The 24,757-nt window shown below is 44.7% G+C and overlaps 1 long non-coding RNA gene across 1 annotated transcript in view; it reads left to right on the forward strand.

Moving 5' to 3' along the window:
- The first annotated feature begins 2,344 nt into the window (after nt 1-2,344).
- LOC112988403 (uncharacterized) overlaps nt 2,345-24,757 on the forward strand; it is a 49,051-nt gene continuing 26,638 nt past the window's right edge. Inside the window, exons 1-2 of the long non-coding RNA XR_010392413.1 lie at nt 2,345-2,436; nt 9,642-9,766. This is a non-coding gene — a long non-coding RNA (uncharacterized LOC112988403). The remainder of the gene's footprint in view (nt 2,437-9,641; nt 9,767-24,757) is intronic.

Consider the following 24,757-nt stretch of genomic DNA (forward strand, 5'->3'; position numbering starts at 1 on the left):
GAAAAAGAGAGGTGTGACAGAATAGTTTAAAATCCAGTGGTTAGTGTGACGCCCTGGGAAATGGGAATCCACTGGGAATTCCCCTGTAGCCCATAGTGACCCGAATGTGCCTCCAAGGCCTTCAGGGAGTGAGTTATTTGGAAAGGGAGGAGACTTTGGGGCTTTTGAAGAAAATTGGCACTTGAGCAATTGAAGAGAAAAAGGCTGTTTTTAAGCAGTGATTTTTCTGACCCATTGCAGATATCAGTGCTCCCGGAAGGGAACAGCTGTACCCTGGGCAGGACTGTTTTTCTTCATGGACTACAGAAGGAAGCCCAGGGTGATTCACTCAAATGTAGACACTGCATCTGGCTGGATAAACCCTCCGCCCAGACCCTATAAGGGCCTCTGATGCAGTGGCATCTGAGGAAGGCAGAGGGAAAGGTCACCATTTCAGATTCACATTAGAAATTAGACAGGCCAGAGGCGTGTCTGTAGTTTCACTGTTCCTGGTCCTAGCACCAGCTTTGCATCCTTCTGGCACCTTTTATTTCCTCCTTAGCTGCCTCCCCCACCATGACATAAAGACCAGCTAGATTGAAAACTGTGTGCTTGTGTCTTTATGTGCTGAATATTGAGCCTTAATGCCAAAAATTAGGCACTGTTGCCTTGAAAATGTGTTGCTGAGAAGCAAATGAAGAGGCTGAAAAATGCAAAATACAGGCAGCAAAGGGAAAACATAAGTACAGCTATGAAAGGAAGGATGAGGCTGTGCTCATAGTTCTCTAAACTCAGATATGATAAGATTTAAAATCTTGGTTTCAGGGAGATCCCAACAGCCTTTTCACTTGAGGACCTAACACCCCAGGTGCTATCATTAGTAAATATTTTGACATCAAAGCAGAATTTAGCAAGCGACTGAAATAAATGATTCAATAGTTCAGCTTATTCTCAGAGATCATCACAGAAGACTAGGAGAGAGATGTGGGATGTGTGAACAAGAAACTATGTCTGTCTGAGGCAACATTACGTTTTTCCAGTGTTGTTATTGGAGAACAATAAAGTGGTCAGTCAGTTAAGAGCATTCAAAATGCTCTGTTTGATCCTCAGCAAAGAAAAGGATGGAGTTCAGAACATTTTGACCTATTATATCACATAACCAAAAAGTGCACTGAGCTGCATGCAATGACTTCTACAAAAGGTATTAGCATTTATAGTGCTCTACATATTCAGTGTGCCATGCAAGCACCAGATAATTAATCTATATAATACCATAAAGCAAATTAAACTATTTATCTTCTCAGAGACAAATCAGTGAGCAGAACTGTTAAAAAGACCAGCTCTTGTGTAGAATGCTTATTTGAAAGAGAAAATTGTTATGGTGTTTAACCTCTTTCACCAGAGTAAAGAAATTTCCTGATATTTCTGCTGAAGATGAGCAGAATAAATGGAATGCCTGCATTATATTAATTTGGGAGGTTTATTTTCCTTCAATGTTACACCAACGTTATCCCATTGTTTTCAGAGGCATTGTTTTTTATGCTGGTGTAAGCACTTGGAGAACTAGAGTGAATCCCAGTGACTGCTTCTTCAGCTGTTGTCTTTTTCTTTCATATGCATACAAAAGAAGACCTAACAATACACACAAAAATATTCTAGTGCTGAAGTGGGGTTCAGCTGCCTTTCTGTTCCTCTGCCCCCTTGCCTAAGCTAAATGCAGTGTTTTTTTGTGGGGATGAATTCATCCAGCCTAACAATCATTGCCTAAGAGCTGGGCATTTCTTTGGATTCGGTCTTCCAGTCTCACTCAGACAGAGGCCGGGAGAAGGACCCCAGTGCTGGCAGAGGAAGGTCAGTCAGTCTCCTCGGATAGCTTTCCTAGGGCAGAGTGATTCTGCAGGTGCTGATGGCTCTCCTGAAGCGACTCTCTTGACTTTTAGATGTCTAAAGTCTACTCTTAGACTAGATGAATGTGTTCTTAAGGGCCGGGTCCAGCACACACACATGCTTGAGAAGCCCTCCTGAAGCCACCACCTGACAGGGCGGGTGCACCCAGGAGGTGTCCGTGGGTGAGGGGCTGCGCAACGGCTCCTCCAGCACGTGAGCAGGAGCATATGCCAAAGCAGGTGGGACCCGTGGGAGGCCACAGCTCCCACCGCCTCTGCAGCCCTGCACCTGGGCTTTGGCACAGGCTCGCTTGGCTGAATAAAAGGCTTGAGGATGTAGCCATATAAACTAATGTAAATACTATATAACAACTAATCTTCATTTTAGAGGAGGAAGTAAAGCAACTTTATCAGTGGGAAGGTCAAGGAATGTTATCCACTTTTACTCAGGAGTTTTGTGGTCTACATTTACATTTTAGCCATTTGGTTTTGTATTGACACTGGCTTGGGATAGAGGAAACTCCTGCAAGGATCAGATTGCCAATCAAGATCCTGACAAAGGAAGGAAACGGTCAGTGATTACAGTGGCCGGGATCTGGCATTCCTCACAGCTCTCACTTCTCCATTGCTTTGGTGCTTGCTTGGGGTGCCTCAGAAACGCAGTACGGAGCCTAATGCTTCTCAAAGGCTGGCAGTGGGTCTCTGGTGTAGCTTGCAGATAATCTGTTAAAACCATGCTTGGGCAATTTCAGCTGTAAGAACTAGTAGGAATGGCTCTGATCGTTCAAAAGAGAACTAGGCTTGAACCATGGGAATGTCTCTGTGTCTCTTTTGCTGATTCCTAAACCAAACAGAAACTGAGAAGGGTCAGAAGGGGATTCTGTCTCCACTGTGCTCCCACCACCTGCCGCCGGTGTTTTGCTTTTTGGAGTGTTGTTTGATATAATTGAGCATAGGGACATTGATAACAGGTACTTTTTATTATTCAGATCGCATGAATGCTATTCTTTCTAATTGTCCGTCTAACAACACGACGCACATATATACCATTATAAATCCATTGTATGAGTGTATGTATACACAGACACACTTTTATATGCAAAGGGTAGATAGATTAGATCCTTTTTTTAAAAAAACATCTGTTTTCTAAGAAGGCATGATAGTGTGCTTTGTAAAACATGGGAAAAATTCCTAAGCTTTATGTTTCTAAATGTAACAAGTGTAAGTTAAGAACAAGGTAAAAATTCACATGGGAACCACAAGTAACTGGTACATTATTTCACTTTGGAAATTAACAATTAGACAGGTAATCACTTGGTTTTAGGATATGCAGTGATGCATAACACAGCAATCTCAAAAGATTATATTGTATCAGTTCAGGTCAGATTTCCAGATTCTACTTTTAAATGGCTGTACATTTAGAAAAACGCCAATTTTCTCCAATTTCAGGTTTACATCTGTGAACTGGAGACTGGAATCTGGGATTGCATATGTGTCCGTTAGAAGGTGTAGAGATGGCAACTCATCTGATCACTCATCCTTGTTTCAGTTCTTTGTCTGAAATATAACAGTTGGGAATTCTCTGCTAATTCAGAGAAAATCGGGAAGACTCAACCCTAATATCTGTTGAGCGAATAGCCCACCATGAGTGAGGCTTTACCCCTGCAAAGGATTTTTCTGGCTTGGGACAGATAAACTTTCCCATTGGTGTATGCACATGTCTACATGCACACACATAGACCCAGCCAAAGCCTCAGGGACTTTTGCCACCACCCTGTTAATCATTACTGCAGCAGAGCTGTATTCTTTGAGATCTCTGACCTGTTTTGCAGCCCTGAAGGGTTTATTGCAGCCAGCGCAGCCTTGGCCAGTGTTTGGATTGCGTGCTGACAGACAGCCAACTGGCCGCAGTTCAGAGCTCAGTGATACAGCACGTTGTGGGACTGCCCATTTGTACTTCTTGGCCTCTTGGGAAAATGGAGCAACTCCTGCCTCTATCAGCCAAGTGGGAGTGGGCAGCCCGGGGGACTCAGGGTGAAGAGGAAGTAACCGGCTGAATTTTCCCTGGGTAATAATACGGTCATGTGGAAGTTGTGGCTGCGAGAATATGGATTGAGAACAGAACAGGAGGCAAGTGAAATGGCATAGTGCAACAAATATGTCTGCTTCTTTCTTTGGTGGACTGATATAAAAGTGTGTAAAGTTTAACACAGTGCCTGGTAATGTACCCTGCGTACATGAACTCTGTAACTCATACTTGCATTAGCCTTTCTGCCCCATCTTTGAAAATGCCAGGAGTTTTACAGCTGATTTCAAAAAATACAACTCTAGCTGCATCTGAACACATGAAATTTCAGGCTCAAATCTTACAAGACTCAAGCACAAGACTGAATAGATTTCTCCTAGAGGTCCTTGTTTAAGTCCATTTATTTTGTTACTCTTTTCAGGACTCTGGAATCTTTTTTTGAAGCCTTTGATACTTTGCTGAAACCTTGAATTCTGAATTTAAGTACTGTCCTTTTTCCACTCTCCTAAATTATAAATAATTTCAAATAAGAGGAATCACAAGTATGCTATCAATCATTTTGATTAGCAAGTATCTTGCTGGCTCCTGCCTATCCTTTCTGGTGGGTGACTCTCAGGGTAGACTCTCAGGCTTCAAATTCCATGGAAGTGAAAAAAGAAAAAAAATTTAAAGAAGTGGAGTTAGAAACTCAAAAACAGTAGCTTTGCTTGGCAAAGAGGCCTGTGACACAAGTGCATGACCTTGCAGGCATGTTCTCTTTGGAATACATTCCCAGGAGGACATTAATACAGAAGATGATTCCTTCTTTTCACTACTGAAAATTCATGAAAATCACCTTCTGCACAAATCCTTAAAATGGGCATCACCCATACCACACAGAAGGAATCTCTGTGGTGTCAAAAGGAGTGTGTAGAGTCAGCTATTTCCAACGTGGGAGAGCCTACTGAAACTGTCTGCCCTCCTGAAGAGCATGTTCCCTCTACTCTGATAAATGGTAGACAGTGATCTTTCAATCTGAGCAATTTATTCTTTTATATTTATCAAGAAGGTGTTAAGAAATGGACACGTGCTTATTTTCCAGAACCACACTCATCAAATTTCTGAGGTTCTGTCTTATCTCCATATATATCCATATTTTATGGTCTACTGACTTACTTGCTGCCTATATAATGCACGGAGTTATGAGTAAGCATGAGCAGGTAGTAATGGACAGCAATCCCAGTGTCAACACCAAGCATATCTTTTATTGGACTCTGCAGACTTGCTTTCTGCTCAAGTTAATCAGACCCCTGTAGGAGCCTCCAGAGAGCACATGGTGTTGCACAGTCCATGAAATCCTGGCTCTGCTAAGGTTACTAGTGAACACTCCCATTAATTTCAGTAGGTCAGGAGCAGACTAAAGGGGTTTGTGTGTTTCCAGGAGGCTGAACCATTGCAGAAAAGCGTGTGCTGTAATGAGGATGCTATCTACTGCAATACTTCTTTCTTCAAAACACAGAAAGATGTGACTTTTTCATGAGACTAGGTAAGGGTTCTGTTGAATTTATGCATCTGTGAAACAACAGGAGCATCTCTGGTGTCTCATCTATTTGAATCCCAGTGCTTTACAGAAATGACAATTATGTGGAGTATGAAATCACATGGAACTAACTGCTACAAGGAACACGGCACACTTTTGAGAAAAGTCTTTTCATCAGTTACAGCCAGCTGTCTGGGCGCATAGTCTGAAACCCTTTGAAAGTCTGGGAGATGAAGCACTTCAGTTGCATTTATCCATAAGCTTCTTCAGCACTACTCAGGAATTTGCAGTATGCAGACTTCACTCATTAGGGATAATGAACATAATTAACTTGTAGTTCCACTTCTTTTCACCAACTACATAGGCAGTCATCCTTAAGATACAAAATATATATGCTCAGCAAAGGCTTATTTTACTGCAGTCAATAGTGTTTGAATGCACTGTGCGCCCAGGAGGGAACAATTAAGGCAAATTAAGAGCTGTTTCATGAGTGCCAGAACAAAAAAAAAGCCCGCTTCCGGCATCTCTCTGGTGCCTAAGAAAAGGCAACATGCCCAGTGGGAACACAAGGGTATAAAACTTTGCCCCAGCTATCACTGAAGTCGTCTCTAGATCTTGAAAATGGACCTTTCTGATGAGTGGAGAGACAGTATTGTGTTAGCATGCACCAAAGGGATTAAACTGCCACACACTTCTCTGTGAGTTGTCATGATCGGAGGTCTACCTGAAGGCCAGAAACTCTCCTCTCTTGAAGAAAAATGTCGAGTCTACCTCCATGGGACAGGAGAGGTGAAGTGGCTGTGAAAAAATCTCTGTGAGGACTGTTCCCCAGTTGTGACTGGAGGAAAAGGCCATTTTTATTCCAGTAACACCAGGTCCTGGATTAGACCTCATCTCCTAATCTTCATCTTGTGCAACAGCAGAACAACACGGCTAACTTGTCCCCTTCAAGTTGGTCTAAGCAGAAAGCTTTGAGTCCTTTGCAAATATCTGGAAATTCAGCTTTTAAATGAACCAGTCCCAGAAGCTTTGCAAACCCTGGCTCATCAGGACTAATGTTTGGCTAAACAACACACCACACTGATTCCTGATATCTTAACTTTGCCTATAGCTTTTACTAGGGTTTGTCCCTCCCAGCATAGAGCAAAGCAGAAGAGGATTTACACTGTGCTAAACTTCTGAGGGCATGGAAAAAGTAGATTTGTTCTTCTCTTGGTATTGATCCATATGGATGCAGTGATGCCACTGGTAAATTTTATTAGTGAAAGGGCTGGCCCAGGGTGCAAAAGAGAGGTTGCATATTGCTTTTTTGTGCCCCTCAGAAGAGAGCGCTGCGGGTATATACCCTGCTGTGCAATGTGCAGAGATGCACTCCCGTTGCCTCATGTATGTGCCCAGCTCAATTATTGTGACCACAATGGTATCCAAGGTCAAAAGAGTGACAAGCAGCCCAGACTGCCCTCCAGGGCTGCCAGACATTGTTGCCTTCCTCAGTCTATGGTGACACTTAAATGAGGATCTTTGAATAAAAAGCCTAAATGTAGTGTATAAAAAGCCATAGCATGTAGTGTATAAAAACAGAATAGAGACAAGTATGAAGGATGTACAGGGAGAAAGTAGGAAAAATGGTATCAGAGCTAAATGCCTGCCAAAATTATGCAAGATTGTAAAGAGAAGCAGAAGAGCATGAATTAGAAGTGGAAAAGTCTGGAAGCCAATGAAAGAAATGGAGGAAAGCATAAGGGAAACTTCAATAGCAGTTTTATTTAAATGGGGAGAGGAGAGAAGAGATGAAAAGACTAACGAAATCAAGAATAGATAGCAAAGGCTCCCCTCCTCTGGTTTATAGGACTCCTATAATTGCTTACTCACACAGCACTTCCATTTTCAAAAACTGCCTGGTCATAGTGCAGAAAACACCCATACTATCGTTACCCAGTCCTAGGTAAGAGTCCTTCTTGTTCCAGGTGCTGTGTACAGAGCTCCCTCAGATGCATCAGCAGTCCCCAGTCTACAGCCTTAGGACCACCCATTTCTGCAGTATCTGGAAGACATGCTGTAGGCATGTGCAGTCAAGAATACATACATATCTATTTAAAATATTTTTTCTAGACATCTTGCTCTGCATGCAGCTCATTATATATGTCTCCTCATTACTGCACACAGGATTTTTCATGCAGATAATTTAACCCCCCATTTGTCCCCCATCCTACAGCTCCCCAATGGAAGCCCCTGCTTGCAGTGGACTTGTTGGAGTCGTGCTGTTCAGCGTGGGAGGTTCTTGTCCTCATCCTTAGATTAGTTAATGCAAACCCTTCTTTCTCATCCAAGAGCAAGCTCTGCAACTGGAACAACTGGCTGCATGGCCATGCAGAGCCCTTTGCTCTCGGCTTATACAGAGGAAGAAGGCTTCAAGGATTATGAAGGCCTTTGCTTGTGTGAGGCTAGGTAGTAACTGTAGAGCTGCTCAGCTACAATTTCATGACCTGGGGCCACCTTCAGACCACTGAGGGTCACTAGAAGGTTGCTCATGCTGGAAGCTGGACATAGACTTTGCACCTGTGTGGACAAAATGCCATGTTTGTGGTATTTTTGATAAACTAACATACGACAAAATAAGTGCATTGCTTGTATCCCTCCAAGTGGTGTTAGCTAACTTGTGAATATGTAAGAGACTTTTTTTTTCTTCTGTAGAAGAACATAATCTTATAGAGGCACAGAGCAAGTCATACAATTTATTACGTGCTACAAAGTAACAGTGTTTGATCAGTCAGCTGACCAATTGCATCAAACTGCAGCAAGTAGAGACTTCTGTCCTGAGGTTACTTGCAACAGAGCAAGGAAGAAAACTGGGTCACCTAAATAATGCCAGGCACAGGCCAGCCACCACGGTCAATCACCAGAGCTAACAGGAAAACAGAGACAGCTCTGTGGTACCAGCAGAACTTTTATTCAAAATGTTGCAAGTAAAGTAAAATTTTAGATTAGAAGCATTTTGTATTTGTATGTATTTCTAAAAAGTAATACCTATTTTATCATCTAATCAAAGCACATAGTAATGTTTTATTACCAAATCTGAAATTTATTACAGGTTTTTTGTGGCTATACAGAAGGATTGAATTAGTGCTTTATTACTATAAGTAACTGATAACATATATCTAATTAAGGTATCTTTGTATCTATTTCTGTTGCTTGGAATTCTTCCCACACCGATTTCTTGCTACTGCTGAGCAATTGTTATTATTAGTGCTTTTAATCGTCTGAAATAAAACTAAATTAACAGGGAGAGAACATATGATTGTACCACCAAACTTCTAAGTAGTTTGATGGTAAATAATACAGTAATACCAGTCAGAACATCACAGCTGTTTATCTTGTGGAGATTACACAATAAAATAAGTATGCAGCTGCAAATACATGTTTGTTATAGTAGGGTGTAGTCTGCATGATTTAAGTTACCTCTAAGAAACAATTAAACTTCTTTATGAAATCAGATATCAGAAACAATACTGGCTTGCACCCTAACTTTGTGAATATATCACATAAACCAAAAACAAATAAAAAACATGGGCTAGGTGATTTACTAGCTATTATTATGTGTATCTGAGTTCTAGGTAATATTTCATGTGTTATTTTTTTGCCTTTGTTGAAAAGAAACCCCAAAGATAGCCAGAATACACGTTGGAATTGTGGCCTCATGACATCAAAGGGAGAAAGATTTGATCTTGGTGCTAACCAGAAGTAGGGCTTTGAATTGGGAAAATAGGCTATCTTTTGTCATTTCAGTTCCCCGGCATTCAGGAAAGCAAGGGTTTGAATCCCCCGTGTAAATAACAAGGTGGCAGCACATACACACGTGATTCTATCAGCAATTTCCCTTTCTGACTGGGAGCTACCTCTAAAATCATAATTTTTTCATATGACTTCAAATCAAAAAACCTAAAAATACTACTCCCCTTAATGTGTCCTTGACACTTTGATATATCCATTTTTTTACATGTATCCATTTCTTTTTATGTGCTACTATGTTAAACTGATAGCTACAGATGATTTGGCCACAGTATATTTCAGTTTGCACTGATGATATGTCATTATTCACACGGTATTCCTGTAGATAATAAGCTCCAAGCATAAAACCAGGATGGGGTTTCAACTCCTTGTATGCTGGTTTAATTCACTTATGGCTCTCTGGAGATCATAGCCCTAATGTGGCTGCTCTTATTTTTCTCAGATACACCTTCTGAAAATGTAAGTAAGTTTGGATTTACTACAACTGCTCTGCCTCACCTGAAGATTTTCTTGTGTGTGATGACAGAAAGAGTGGCTTTATTGACAGACCAAGGACAAGAGGCTGGGGTAAGTCAGCTAGAGTCATAATTCTAGTGTTAATCCCGACTGCAGTGTATATGTTCAGATTCAGCCCATACGGTGCTTCTACCTATGAAACTTGTAGGATGAAAACCTTTCCTTTCATTCTTAGAAAATGCAGACAAAAGCAATAAGAATTCTCCATATACCATTGGGATGGAGCCTCCACAGCCTCTCTGGGCAACCTGTTCCAGCGCTCAGCCACCCTCACAGTAAAGAAGTTTTTCCTTATGCTCAGAGAGAGCTTCTCGTGTTTCAGTTTGTGCCCATTACCTCTCGTCCGATCGCTGGGCACCACTGAAAAGAATCTGACCCTCCCTTCAGTTATTTGTATGCATTGATAAGATGCCCCTTGAGCCTTCTGTTATCTAGGCTGAACAGTCCCAGCTCTCTCACCCTTTCCTCATACGAATGACACTCCAGTCCCTTAATTATCTTAGTAGCCCTTCACTGCACTTGCTCCAGTAGCTCCATGTCTCTCTTATACTGGGAGCCCAGAGCTATTTCTGCTCTGATATACCTCCCAGTCCCAGCAAAACAAAGTTAATTAGAATTCTTCACTAATGTCAACTTAGTTCAATGAGAAAGGCAATGGTAAGTGTCTCTCTGTGTTCTTTGCTTCTGTTTGACTGTATCTAGCTAGCTAGCTTTTTCTAGTCTACCTGACTATTTGTTTCAGCAATCTTGTTCCTTAAAAAAGTAGTCACTTCATCTAACCATCTGAAAAGAAGGTTTGAAGGGATTTCTAATCTATTTCTATGAAGATCAACACAACTCAGAACAGGGTTTATCTTTTCTTCTCCTGCGTTTCTTCCTGAAACCTTTCATGGCCATCAGGAAAAAAGAAAGGATATAATAATAGGATGTTACTATTGCCTGTATTACAGGCATGTCTAGGAACTCCAGTTGCAGACTACCTGCACTGTGCTAGGCACTGCATTAGCACACAGCCATCTGTATCAAGGTGAGGAGAAGCAAATGGACAGATAACACAAGATGGCAATGAAACAATGCTGAGCAACAGTTGAAAATTTTATTGTTCTTTGGAGGAAAATGAATTGAATGTTTATAGGGAGCTCACCCCAAGCAAGAAGGGCAGCTTGGAGGGGTTATGGAGGCGCTTTTCTGAGATTGTAACAGTTTTTGAGTGTTTTGAGAATTATTCTCAGGGCAGAGTCAGAACTGATAGCTAAGAAGCATTTAGGAGCAATGAGCTAAGTCCAAACGTGCTTTAGATGTGAATATGAGCAGCTCATGTTTGCCATGAGGAGAAACTGTCAGCAGAAAGATGGAGAAGATGTGGGTGAATGAGCAGGCCAGGAGAGACACTCCCTGCAGCAGCAATTTGACTGCCTGTGAGTAGGACAATGCAGGCTTTTCTTGGATGAGGAAAAAATTGTGGGAACCCAGCCTTAACATAGTGAGTGCATGGACGAGTAGCATACCTGTGTGGATGCAAAGGAATGGCCAGATCTTAGAGAAACAATGCAGGAAGAAGCGGTGGGATTTAAACACAGACTGATCTAGAAATATCCAAGTAGAAGATAATGCTTAGGGTGCAGAATCCATGAGCACATAGGCAAAGGATGTGTCCAATGATAGTGAAAGGAGAGTGCAGAGCACAGCTGGAGTGACAGAGGAATGGGCCATGCTGAAGTTAAGCTCAGCTTGAATATCCTTTCCCTGAACATCCCTACACATCACGAGCCACATAACCTTTGGTACAGAAGTTTCCAGACACCTAAGGTTCAATTACTGAATATTCCCAGAGACCCTCTGCTCTGGCTGTGGTGACGGACAGACAGATCGGGAGGCAGGAGCCCCTTGAGGGGACAGGCCAAGAGGTGCTCTCCAGCCTACCCCTTGCACACACCGTCAGGGCCAGCTGTGCACACTGTGCACAGCTGTGAGAGCAGCTGCTGCTTCCTCAAAATCAAGCTGGAGCAGGAGTGGCCCTATCCCCAGCTTCACCCTAGCATCTGATGAATGCTGTATGAGCACAATCTTCCCTGGTCTTCTGGGCCTGAGAGCCACCGAATGGCTTCTCTTTTGCCCCTGCAATATTTCTCAAACCACCCAGATCTGGGCAATGTTGGAGCAGAAGTGAGGAGGAAAAGAAGCATTCTTCCTGCTTCCTTTTGAAGCTGTGCTGCCAGTAATTCATTGGGTCAGAAAGAAAGAGCACGCCATGACCTAACTGTAGCCTAGACAAGTAGGTCATTAGTGCATGGGTGAATTTAAATGGGCTGGGACTGTTCTGGCACTGAGGCCATTTGTCATGGAGTGGCCCCATCCATGCTAGTTAACTCTGAGCCTCCAGAAGAGTGTGGCCACAGAACACTGCCCGTGAGAAACAGTCCCTGGCCAGGAGACTTGTGTTTGGGAAAGTGGTAGTTCTCCCAGGCTAATATTGTTCCAAAGAACATGAAATATCCCAGTGGGTAATCAAGGGGGGCCCAAGAGTGGTAAAGCTACTTTATGTAGTAGCTCAGGTAGATCATCGGGCTAATGCAGACATCCTGCTTTTGAGATGTGCTCCATGTTGTTGAAGCAAGTGGAAATTACTACACAACACTAACTGTAGTGTGATTGTATTCCTGAGGTTTATGTGCCTCAGGAAGGACTCTTGGGGCACCTAAATTTCTCTTAGGGATTTAGTCACCTGTAAAAGATCAATGAAAGAAGGCATAGGCACAGGGACCCATAGAAGGCAGGTCAACTTAGTTTCTTGAGGTGGAAACTAAGGCAGAAGGAAGGGTTGTGACTTGTCCAGTCATCCTTCTAGTAGCTGGCAAAGGTGGGAACAGAAGCTGTTTCACCACTTCCCATCCCGTGCTCTGCCACTGGACCAAACACAGAGAATCTCATAAAATGAATTAAGTCTAAGAGTAAAATAAAAAAAAATTCAGCTCCAAGTTCCATTTCTTCCTCATTCTAGACACAGTCCCACTGTCCATTTGTAGATAACTTTCCCTTTCCTTCTTCAGTTAGAATTTTATTCATTTATCTCATTTTCCCCTGGTCTCCCCCCTTCTCTAGGACTGGCAAGTCAGAAAGGCAAATGGTGCATGACAGTACATACCAGACAAATTCAGCAGTCACTAGGGCTGGTGAAAATTCCCTGGTCCCGGCTTTTATGGCAGGGTGCAATTGGTGGCTTGTGTTTGCTATTTAAACAAAGAAGCCTTGGAGTTAGAGGAGGATTCTTCCCCAAGAAGCTGCTGACTCCTGAAACTCAGCGTCCTGCTCCTTATCAGGCCAGTTTATTGCAGGTTTCATAAATGTTTTATGAGACCCTGATGACTGCATCGCTGAGCGGGGTGGTGGCAGCTGTCTCCAACTTTGTGCGTTGTTGACAAAGGATCAAAGACCAGATTTACCACCCTGATAAGATCTGGTGGATAAGAATCCTGAACTGACTTTTTCCCTGTTTCCTGCACTGAGCACGTTTCAGAACTTATTGACAGAGTAATTCTGCAACTGGGGGCTCAGTCCTGAAGACCTTGTTTGGACCTCCTGCCAATTTCTACACCCTTTCCCCCTGGGCCTTGTGGAGGTTCCTTGAACAGGGCAGTGAAGTTTGGGACTGTTACCGGTTAGGGCGAGCCACTGCTTTGAAATCCCTCCTTTAGAGGCTCCCCGGGACAGAAGAGCATTGAGGGGATCATTGGTGTTGGTGGTGTCAGATTGATAGGAACTGCTGTGGAGTTGCAGCCTTCCCAATTTTTTAAAGCTCTGGTGCATAAGACCTCCCTCCAGTCACTACCGAGCTCCAGGTGGCTCCCGTCTGCAGACAGGCGCCTGAGGGGAGAGCCTCTCCGGGGGTGCCCAGGAGCCGCGGGTGCTGGCAGAAGCTCTCTCCTGGCAGCCCTCCTCTGGGGCCTGCTTGGGATTTCACCCCCACCATAGCTCACTCCACCAGAGAGCGGTGGGCTGCTGGGCCCAGGCATTGCGGTTCAAGGGTCAAAGTAGACCCAGGCCCACTCATACCAGATCACTTAAGAGCTGCCGCGTGAGGGGGCAGCTCGGCTCTGTCGGGACGGCATTATATGCACTGCAATTCAGAATACAGGATGGAGAAGCAAGCTGAGGAAAATTGCCCATGAGGCAGGGCTGTAGTATGTGTCCAATGTAACTATAAGTCAGATTTGAGTTCTGTTAGCAATTTTGCTGTAAGCTCTCTGGGCAAATTGTCAAAGACTTTTAAGCCTCTTTTCCTGCCTGACAAGAGAAATATTTTTAGTTTCTTTCCAGAGGATTATTTCATTTTTGGTAAAAAGCATTTTGAGACAGCTAAAAATAAGATATAGTAGAAACACTTGGCTCGGTTACTCTGTTGATTTTCTAAACAACTCTTGACCAGAATAACTATATTTCAGCAGCATAGGGCAGGTCTGGATTCTGAAGTTTGTTTCATGGGAAGACTAACTCCTTAGTCTAAAAATGACACATAAAGTGCATTAGTAAGAGCACAGTATCTCTAAAATTGCATACATATCTGACTAGCAGAAATGATGGCTCAAAGCGATAGGTTAGCCGACAGCACTCTGAATACAGGCAACAGTATGAAATCAAGAAAGGTAAAATGGAAACTAAATTTCCAACAGAGTTCTCAGATGCAGAGCCCGCAGTAAATTTCAGCAAATCTGTTTCTTCACTGCAAGCCATACCTGGTGATAGGTGAGACTGATGCTGCTCTGCTTGGAGAGCAGGGAAAGAGAACATGAGCTAATTATAAAAGACTGAGATTTTTCTCGAGCTGCTAAGTGTCAAATAATACGCAGCCAAACAAGCGGCCAAACAGGTGACTCCAGCTGGGCTTGAAGCGTGCAGTTTGCTGGGAACTGTTGGCCGTTTAAGTTACATTTTTATTAGTTTCTTTGGAGACCAAAGATAAAAACAAGCTGCAAATTTAAGCATTTTTCTGCTGCCCCTGATTCCAGAAGCTTGCTTCTCTGTAGCTCAAAGCAAGATACCTTTGTGGAAAGGCAGGGCTCAGCAGCCATAAAACAGTTTATCAGATGGAAATGGTTGGGTTTTACACCTGCTTTGTGCAGGTATAAGTAACCCCACAAAGTAATGGAGAGTAAAAAATCAAACCTATTGACCTGAAGTACCCGAGACACTTGGTTTTTAAAAACAGCACAGAGAAAATTAACATGCATAATCTATCATGGTTCTGCATGATCTAATAAGGACAAATATCCCATTATACACTTAGCATTTGGCATCAAATTACTTATTCTGCGTGCTTGTTTGCTGCTACTGGAAGTCAAGGTCAGGACCTGCATGGTGCCATTGTCACCTGCATGCAGCCAAGTGCCACGGGCTGAGCCATGGGTGCTTCACCTCCCCACCAGGGCGAGGGGCCTCCACCAGCCCCTGCTCCTGCTTCTGGCCTGCCCCAGGGATCAGTCAAAAATGATGCCGGCAGAGTGGTTCAGGCCAACCACCGTTTTGTCGCACAGTCCTTTCAGCAATGCTACACAAGCTGCCAAAATCAGCAGTCTGTCCAAATTAGCAGAAAGTGTTTTGGGTGTTTGGGGGGAAGGACAGTCTGACTTCCCTGACACCCAAGTTTTCCTTTTGCTAATGAGCCCTGAAAGACTCTAAGGGCTGGGAATCTTTATTCTCATTTGTTTGAAGCAGGTCTTGGGCATTACCAAGCTCTGACGTGTCAGTGATAATACATGAGCCAAGCCCTGATATCGGCTGGGCCTGATTCTCCTCACGTGCGGTGTGAAAGAGGATTATTCCCAGTGAAGCCAGCTGAGTTACACAAGGAGAAGCGCAGGGTGAACCAGCACCGTTTCGAGCAGATGCTTGCAGGGCTGGAGGCAGGCAGCAAAGCCTCTGCAGGGAAAGCCAGCATGGCCTTTTATAGCAAGTGCAGGCAGGTGGATGTGGATCTTTATCTTCTCTGAACTTGTTTTCTAAACATTATCAACTCAGATTACTGTCCACAAATTTCACTCCAAAACTTGAGAGTAATAGGCTTTTACAATGCAGTAAAAAAGATATTAACTGGTTCTGGGATTGACTAGACAACCATTTACACCTCTCTTTTATCAATATTGCCATAATTTGACATTGCTGAATGGAGGAGGATTGTAAAGCGCCTGCAGACCCTGTAAAACATGTTAAATGGAGATTAGTCTTACTGCTTAGTTTAAGCCTAGTAAAAGATAATTAAATTGACTGATGCAGCTGTAAATCTCACTTTTATCAAATCCTTGCTCTCTTTGTCCTTATGATTTTACAGCATCATTAATGTTGTTGTGACAATATCATTAATCTCCTCCTGCTGCTCAGAGAATGAAAGGGAACTAGTAGACACTATTTAAATCTGTTCTTCTCTCCCTGGCATTATCTTTCCTCACTTCTTGAGCCTCATAAAAATTAGACAAACATTTCATTCACGAGGTGATTTCATAAGCTGCAAATTAATTATAAATATATCATGCTGTTTGTTTTATTGGTGCTTTTATAGAAATGTTTTATTAGAAAAATTTTTGTGAAGGAAAGGAGGATTAGGAATATCTCTTCAGTGTTCTTCAGTGTTCACTTTCTTATTAATTTAACCTTTGAAATCATCAGTATGACATAATAGACCATCAGGCTTACAACTTCCAGAGGTATATGGGTGTTTTTGAAATACTGGGAACTCCAGCTTAAATCAGTAATATCATATTTTCCTAGATATGCAAGCCAAATAATCCTCAATTAGAAGTCACAGTGTAGTTTTATGTAAGTCACATACCTTCCCTCTGCCTCAGGCCAGGCCTGTGAAAAGCCACCTTAATACATCTCTGACGCCCAGGTAGTACTAGAGGACTGTGAGGCAGCAAGATATCCCCAGGTGACAGGTAGGTGCAATTTAGTGTTATTCTGTATTATAATTTCCAGTATGGCTAAAATGAACGCTTAAGCCAAGACCTGTCTCCTGTTGCCTGGCCACCTGCAGCCCCAACTTCAGCTGAAGCCTGAGAAGCTGTAGAGCATTGGTGGGAGGAAACTTGCCCTATGGGTCACCATGGGAAAGCACTTCATTTTGTGAGTTTTATGATTCCCACACAAGGCATCAGTTCTGCCTTTCCATTCTAGGAAGGCTACTGTGGAAAATGGGTTATTGATTAGATCCTGTCTCGTGCTATCTCTTATCTCACCTGCTTATGGATCTGCTGAGCTGCAAATCTGTGCTCACGTAACTGGTGATTCCTGGGAGAGAACTGTCTAGCAGCATTGGTTGGCCTAAACATTTTGTTCTTTGACCGATACATATCTGTTTGCCTTACTTACTTAGCTGTGTTGCCAGTGGTATACCTGCTGGCTACATCACTCAGCCTAGGAATGCATATGTGACTTGTCCATATGTGTGTCCATTAGTGTTCAGTCTGACCTGGCATCCAATGATACTCTTCTTTTCTTTGATACTTGTGGCCAACTTACTGGCATGTTTTCATCTTGAGATACACTGTGAAATGAAGGGTGCCCAGTTATAGCAGTATTCGTTTGACAGAGGTTCACCTTAAAAGCAAAAGCAAGATGAAATGGCTGGGTAGCCCCCTCCATCTGCCCTGGCCTTGAGTGAATTATGGGCTACATTCACTACCATGCAGCTGACCTCAGTCTGGCTAAACCAACCCAGTTGTTCCCTATCTGAGCACAACTTCAGACAATGGCTGAAAAAGTTGCAGCAGATCCCTGCACAGCTCTGAGCATGCAGAAAAGTGAAAGCAGAGGTGGGGTTTAGAGCCTAATGCTTTTCTGGTGGCTGGGGGCCACCAGTCTACACACATTTACTACTGGAGAAGGAAGAATTTGCTAGGCAAGAGTTGCTTTTTCTATTTCGTATTTTTCCTGAGTAGGGAGAATTAGACAGAGGTGGTTGGCTTTTTTCCATTTCTGGTCTTCAGGTGAGGACTGGGACTCAGCTAGGCATGGGAAGGGGGTGATCAGTCTTCATGGGGACTCTATAGCCCAATAACTCCAAGTAAGAGTTTCCAATGTATTAACTTGTCATGTGGAGTGTCTCAGCATGCAGAAGAGAAGCTTCCTCCTCTAGTGTAAAATGGGTGTTGGGGCTGTTAACTCACACCCCTGCTTGTTGTGCATGAACTTCCTTGTGTGAGTGAGTCCTGTGACACATCTGGTTCTTACAGTGTGTTTTCCGCATAAAGCCAATTAAATGGTTATGCAAAGTGACTGAAATCCAGACTCTCAAAATCAGATTCCATAAGTATATGATTTTGAATATTAAGACATCCTGGGGGCAACACAGGTCTTTGGGCAGGAGCTGCAGAAGCAGCCATGCTTTTGATTTCTTTATGGAGCACTTGGGTTACATTTCCATGTTCTTCTCTGCGACCAGAAGACTAAAAATATCATGTAATCCCTTCCCACCATGAGCTGGTGCATTAGGAGGAACACCTGGTGTCTCAAAGCTTCCAAAAGCAGCTTGTGGGGAACTGGCTGAGATAAGTATGCACGGCTCCATTCACCTGGGAGAAGGGGAGAAATCAGCATGTGGAGAGTCTAGGGCAGATGTGTCTTTTTTCTTCCACTGGATGGTAGCCAGTGGCAGAGTTGCTGCATTGGCTAAGTCTACACTAGTGAACTAAATAGGCCCAAGGCTTGAGTACAAAGCCAGCAAATGTCCACTCTGTGTGATTGCCAACCATCACCCTCCAAAGAGGACCCAGTCAAGGTTCAAGGGACAGTGTGGCCCAATTCCCAGTAGGCACTGTGGGTATGACAGCTGTATTTGGAGGGCAGCAAGAGAGTTCAGCTGTATGGACTCAGCGCAGGCCATGATACTTGCTCTCAGGGCCAGAGAACTCACCATGGGCCATGTGATATACTAGTATAGATGGATCCAGGGCATCTCCCAGGAACAGGTCACCAAGAGGGTTGCTCTTCTGCTGGGCTTAACTGTGGATGGCTGGGATAGAGAGAGGCATGAGATGCTGTTAATCTCAAAACTCCTCTGATGGAGTGAAGAACCAGCAAGTTTTTAAGAGGCGACTACTAAACAGTCATCATAGAATTGCCCAGAATAGCTGTCCTGGTGTTTCATAGCACTCACAGAGCCCTCAGGAGGATCCCAGAGGCCTGAAAGCCTCTGTGAGATCCTGGGAGGGCTCATGCTGCCTCCCCAACTATATCTCAGCTCAGCTTCTACCCAAAATGATCCCAGCTTTATTTCCTCTATATACTTCTCCCTCTTCATAATTGTGTATGGACCTTAATCATACATCCTTGATCATGCAACAGTTTACATTTATGAAACACTTTGTTATCCAGAAGTGGGTTGCTTGCCTTTCCAAGATTTAGCTGTGAACACTGGGTCATGCACCGTAGATTGATCAGGGAACACAGAATCCCATCTCTCAGTTTGAAGTGGACAATATAATCCCACATCAAATTACAGGGCACTTGAGATAAGTGAAGTTCAGATAATCACAGTCCGACTTCACCAAGGTCAGCTGGCTCAGCAGGGCTTTGTCCACATTGTTTTACCTAAGATATTTACTTGAGACCGAGGACTAAATCCCTTCAAAGCTGAATTTCCACTGGGGCACTTCACCTTGGATGGTGTGTTGCACATGACTGAAATTTTGTGGGGTCTTGCTGAAAAAAAGTCCAACAACCTGAAGGCTAATTGAAGCCAAATGGCTCCTCATAACTAGAGAAATCAGTAGGCAAGCTATGAAGTTTACAGCTAGGATATTCTCACTGGCCAGTTTCTTTGACTATCTGTATTTCCCTGGTTAATTCTAGTTTTCAGACTGTCCCCTAAGACTAATATATCATCAGAATTGTACTGTATTTGGTTCAAGTCAATGAAACAAATAAGATACCTAAACTCTGTGTTTTGGTGGGGTGGATAGAGTTTATGTAAAAGATATTTTGGAGTTCATAATTCAGTGTTTAAGTTACAGTAAAGCCTAAATATAGTACTTCAATCAGCAGCAGCTATAATTTCACTCCAGTATTTCTTTAAGTTCAGTGGTTTGAAAGTCCAAAAAGATAAGAAGCACTTCTCAGCAATGCAAACAGACGCAGAGCATAGAGTTCACTAAAAGGACATTGCTTCCAACAAGTGCTGCTTGCCTTTCGAACTCACAGATAACTGGGAGGAAGAAAACAGGGAGCTCCCTCTTACCTCAGCTTTTTCAGATACCTGGACTGACCAAGATTTGCCCTTCAGCAAAGCTCCAGGGCAGCACCAACATCTCTTTTCTGTATAGCCCCCCCTAGATAAGCAGCAAGTGAGATTCAGAAGTGGTCCATAAGCTCTGCAAAGGGAAGGAATTTATGGCACGACTACAGCAAGTAGGAATGATTTGTGATAAAGGGGTGGTGTGAAGAAATGTATAATGTTTAGTTTGGGTATACTGCATTGCTAGACTTAGATATATTCTTATACAGGATTATGCTTAAAGAGGGCCAAAATAGATAGATAGATTTCTAGGACCTGTGTAGTTCATGTCTGTCAGGTAGTGTTCTCCACAGGTAAGGAGAATTCAGCTCATTAGATGGCTATCTTTAGTCATATAAAATATAGGTGTTTAGCTTTAAGCTAGTCATCTGAGCTCTCTGAACAAGCAATGAAGAAAGGCAGGTATCTCCTGAGGGCAACTCATCAGAGACCAGGTTTAATTACCCCCTGGAGGTACCTATCTATCTCCATTGACTATGCAGGGAGGCTACACATCTAGCTTGGACTAGACGTATGACTTAGTGTGGGTCTTGTCTGGTAAAAAAAACAGCCAGGAAAGAGAAAATGGGGTGAGCAAAACACAAGGAAGATTGTACACAGATGGAGGACCTCCTGTGAGGTCCAGCCATGACAAGAGCAGTCTCCTTCCTTGTGTGATGTGCCAGGGAAAAGACCAGGTCTGGTAGATTCCATGGCTAGGCATTGGCACCTCCTGCACGTGGCAAGGTGGGAAGGGGTCCTGTGTGGTGCCAGGTCAGCAGGCCAGGAGATGGGGAGCTGCACAGGGTCCTCACAGTGCTTTTGCCTGAACAGAGCAGCTCCCCAAAGCACTGGGGACCAGCAGAGCCCTGCTTCTGCCTTATTTCACAGGCCTTGTGACCTGCTTCACCAGGACAGCAGTGGCAGTGGTGCAAAAGTCTAAGGGCAGGATTTTGCTGAAATTCATTCCTTTATGGAGCACAAAGGTCTGCTGCTGCTGCTGGGTGGCAGTGCTGAAAGCCACCCACTTCCCACCCACGGGCCACCCACGGGCTCTCCTGCACGCCTCCATGTGGGTGGCTGGGTACAGTCATGTCCGCGCTTGGAAGGATTTACACTGGAGCGATGTGTTTTTACAAACATGTTATAAAGCAAAACCTGCTCACTTTCACGCCACAGTTCCAGGGCTGGCGATGCTTCTCCATGGGAGAAGCCGTCTCCAGAGGCGCAGCCTTGCTGGAGCCAGAGGGACTCCAGCTGCACGTTTCACAGGATCTGGTCCTAAACTAATGACTCAGATTATCTGGAAGTGTAAATACCAGAAGGTTTTGCTGTCTGTTTGCTTGTTTTTACTCCTCAATAAAATGTGCACATTATTTGGTTCAAATTATATTTAGTTCAAGTTGTTTCCTAATGATTAGTGTTTGATAGAGATGTCAACAGTTTTCACTTTCTTTAAATTAACGGTGATAGACTTTTATAGCAGAGCATAAAGATATCAACTGGGAAATCTATGGCCATCAATGGCTTTATTTTTTTCCTTTATCTATCGATATAGCCCTAATTTGACACTTGCCCGTTGAGGTAGCTTGTAAAGAGGCTGTCGACCCTGTAATGCAAGTTAAATTTAGATTAGTCTTACAGCTCACTTAAAGCCCAGTAAAGTGATAATTAAATTTACTGGCGTGGCTGTAAACTCTCAAGTATCTGGAATTAGCTCTATTCCTGCTTCTGACAATATGACTCCATTAGGGTTTATGCTGTCCCCTGCCCCAGGGCCCATCCAAATGCAGAGTGAAAGTGAGGTCTATTGGAGCAGGCTGCCCAGGTAGTACAGCCTCGTCTGTCCCGTCCTGCTTCGTGAAATGCTGCATCATTGCTGCCTCTAGCTGTTTTTGAGCCTTGGTGCAATGCTAATATGACCACACTTATCTCTGAGTTCAAACCAGAGGTTATAATCTAGGTCAAAAACATTCTGCTTATCAGAGAGAGAAGATAGCTCTGCACTGCTGCTTAGGCAGGCAGTAAATAATTTTCTATTGTCCTGTCTCAACGCCTACTTTTAAGCAGCATTAGCCATTTGGGAACTGAAGCTGTGCACTCCAGCCCCTGAGCCAAAGAGAGCTGGGGGAGACCGTGGCCACCGCAGCCGTCCCCGGGGCAGGGTGCCGCCGCACCAGCCCTGCCAAGGGCTCATGTCTCTCAGGGGCAGGCTGGCCTTTCCTCCCAGTAAGTGAATTCATATGTAATTTCCTTCTGGCTCTGCACCACTGCCATGAGGTTAGGAAAAACGGAGCAATGCAGCTGGCTCGGAGACAGGTATAAAAGTGCTCTTCCAGCACAACCTCGCTTTGCGTTACATGAATGGGAAGAGTGTCTATAGAGCCAGAGGTTTTGCCTGGCTCAGCTTGCAAGAGAAAATGTTCCCAAGCATGAAGCAGAAGGGGAAGGAAGAGAGCAAACAGGTGAAGGCCGAGGGCCAGCCCTAGCGACGCTACCTGCCCTGCACAGGGGCTGCCGGCCGAGTCCGCGGGCGGCGGAGAAATCGCTGGATCCCCCTGCCTTGCACGGGGGCTGCTGCAAATGCCCAGTGGCCTGAGTGCATGGACGGGGGACCAACGCACAGAGAATTTCTGAGTCTGCCTTGCTGTGTCTCATAACACTGCCCTCTATGCACACCTTATTTTCGGTCAGAACTTGGCTTTTCTACATTTAGACCAGACAAGTCATGATGTGAAAGTGCCCAGTGCTCCCCTGTGGCACTCACGGGAAGCTGTGGAATAGCTGAGATGAGGACCCAAGGAGAGGTGAGACCTATCTCACCCTCATTCCCCAAGCTGAAATATAACGGAGGCTGGGAGAGGGCGGCACTACATGTGCTTGTCTGCTCTTAGCCTTCCCTAGGCATCTGCCCCTAACAGTATTTGCTGGAGGCAGGAGACGGCGGGACCCTTGGGCTGACCCTGTCTGACCCTTCTCCTGCTCTGAATTAGTTGGGAAACCTGGCTGAGTAGCACCCACTGTCAGCTGGATGCCGACCTGGAGCAGCCTGGCAAGTGGGTAGCACTCTCCAGCCCTGTCCCATCCCTGGTGGCTGGGGAACTGCTGGGTTCATGCAGCTGGACTCTGCCTGTCCCACTGGTGCAGACTTATATGTGAAAGGAAAGGGGTTGCAAAGCTTCTCCTGTTATTTTGTCTCCTGAGTGGCACCAGGAAGAGCAGCTCCTAGGAAAGACTCGCACACCGTGTATCAGGTGAGAGAGTATCACAGCCCACCCCTGCCCTGCTTGGATGTAAAACGCAGGAGACAATCCTGTCCTGAGGTAGCTCCAAAGGAGGAGGGGGTCCCCAGTCTGCAGTTAAACCCCCTAATTTTAGCTGTCTGTTTGCTACAAGCAAACGAGGTGTCTAGGCTCCCCTTACAGTCGGTGGAGTAAGGCAGCCCACCCCAGGGCGGGCAGGCTAGCTAGTGCCTGCGCCGCTCGCTCAGCTGAGGCGACTGCCGTGGCTGGATCCCTGCTGACTGCAGGGTACGTTGAGCAGCACGCACGGAGACACATCCCAAGCCGAATGCTCTTACTGTCAGAAAGGGACAACGCGCGAGTGCTAGCTGGCATGAAAGCGTCGGGAGTCCGAGCCTTGTGCCAAATGCTTTGCAATCCAGTGGACTCTACCGTGTGAGCCAGTAAGAGAGATTTATACTGTTTAGACACGGACAATGGCATATTTGATGCTATTTATGTAACGTCATTGGAAGTTACTGAAATTCACTGTGGCTCAAAATAAATGTAGGTATAATAAAATGAAACCCATGACAGCAAAGGGAACGTTAATGCCAGCCAGAGCCTGCAATCAGTTCTTGACTGCATAAAAAGGAGGCCTTTTCCAGCTGTTTGCCCTGAATTTTAACACACAAAATACTACAGTAGCTGACAGCTGAACGACACAGTCCCTTTTCACAGAGCACTGTAAACTGTGCTCTATCAGTAGATGACAAAACATGCAGGTGAAATCCTCTTTTCTTTTTTTTCCCTAGTAAACCATTTACCTTTGAAGGAAAGACAGAGATTAAAGACCCCAGTGGCGGCGAGCTCCTTTCCGGAGGAGCGGCGCCCGGTGCCGGGCGTCACGGGCAGGCCGATGCCGCCATCCTGCGGAGAGAGCGGCCCCGCAGAGCGGCTCCCCCGGGGCCGCCCCAGCGCCCCCAGCTCTGCCCTCCTCCTTTCTGCCACCTCCGTGCAGCCTTCACGTGCAAAATCCAGCCAGCTTTCTCCCGCGGACTCTTCAGCATTACATCCCTTTAGAGCAGGCACAGTCCTGGGACGTGCTGCAGGGCCGTGGCTGCGGAGGGTGCACAGCAGCTGGGGGACTGGTAGCCCGTGGAGGTTGATTAGGAGAAAGAGTGTGCCATGAGACTTAATCACATCCTTTTATAAATTTCAGGTAGTTGGAGGGGCTTTTAATTCTTTTTTTTTTTTTTAAGGTTGCCTGGTGTTTTAAGTGCAAGGAGGAGAGAACATTTCTTGGGCTTCTTGGCAGCTTATATGAAGCCTGGGGCAAGGTGCTGGGCTGGTTTCTGGAGAAGGGGAGCTTGTCCACGCAGAGCCCTGCCTCTTGGCCATGCTGCTGCTGCTCCTCGCAGCTTTAACACACATGTTCACTTCTTCCTCTGACCTACGTCTGTCCAGCTGGGGTTCACGAGCAGAGACAGACCTGGGAAGAAGGGCAGGAATGGCTCCGGCAGGGCAGTCGATGTGCCAGAGAGGTAGAGGAGAGTG

This window comes from Dromaius novaehollandiae, chromosome 1, assembly GCF_036370855.1.
Source record: "Dromaius novaehollandiae isolate bDroNov1 chromosome 1, bDroNov1.hap1, whole genome shotgun sequence".
Taxonomy (NCBI): Eukaryota; Metazoa; Chordata; class Aves; order Casuariiformes; family Dromaiidae; genus Dromaius; species Dromaius novaehollandiae.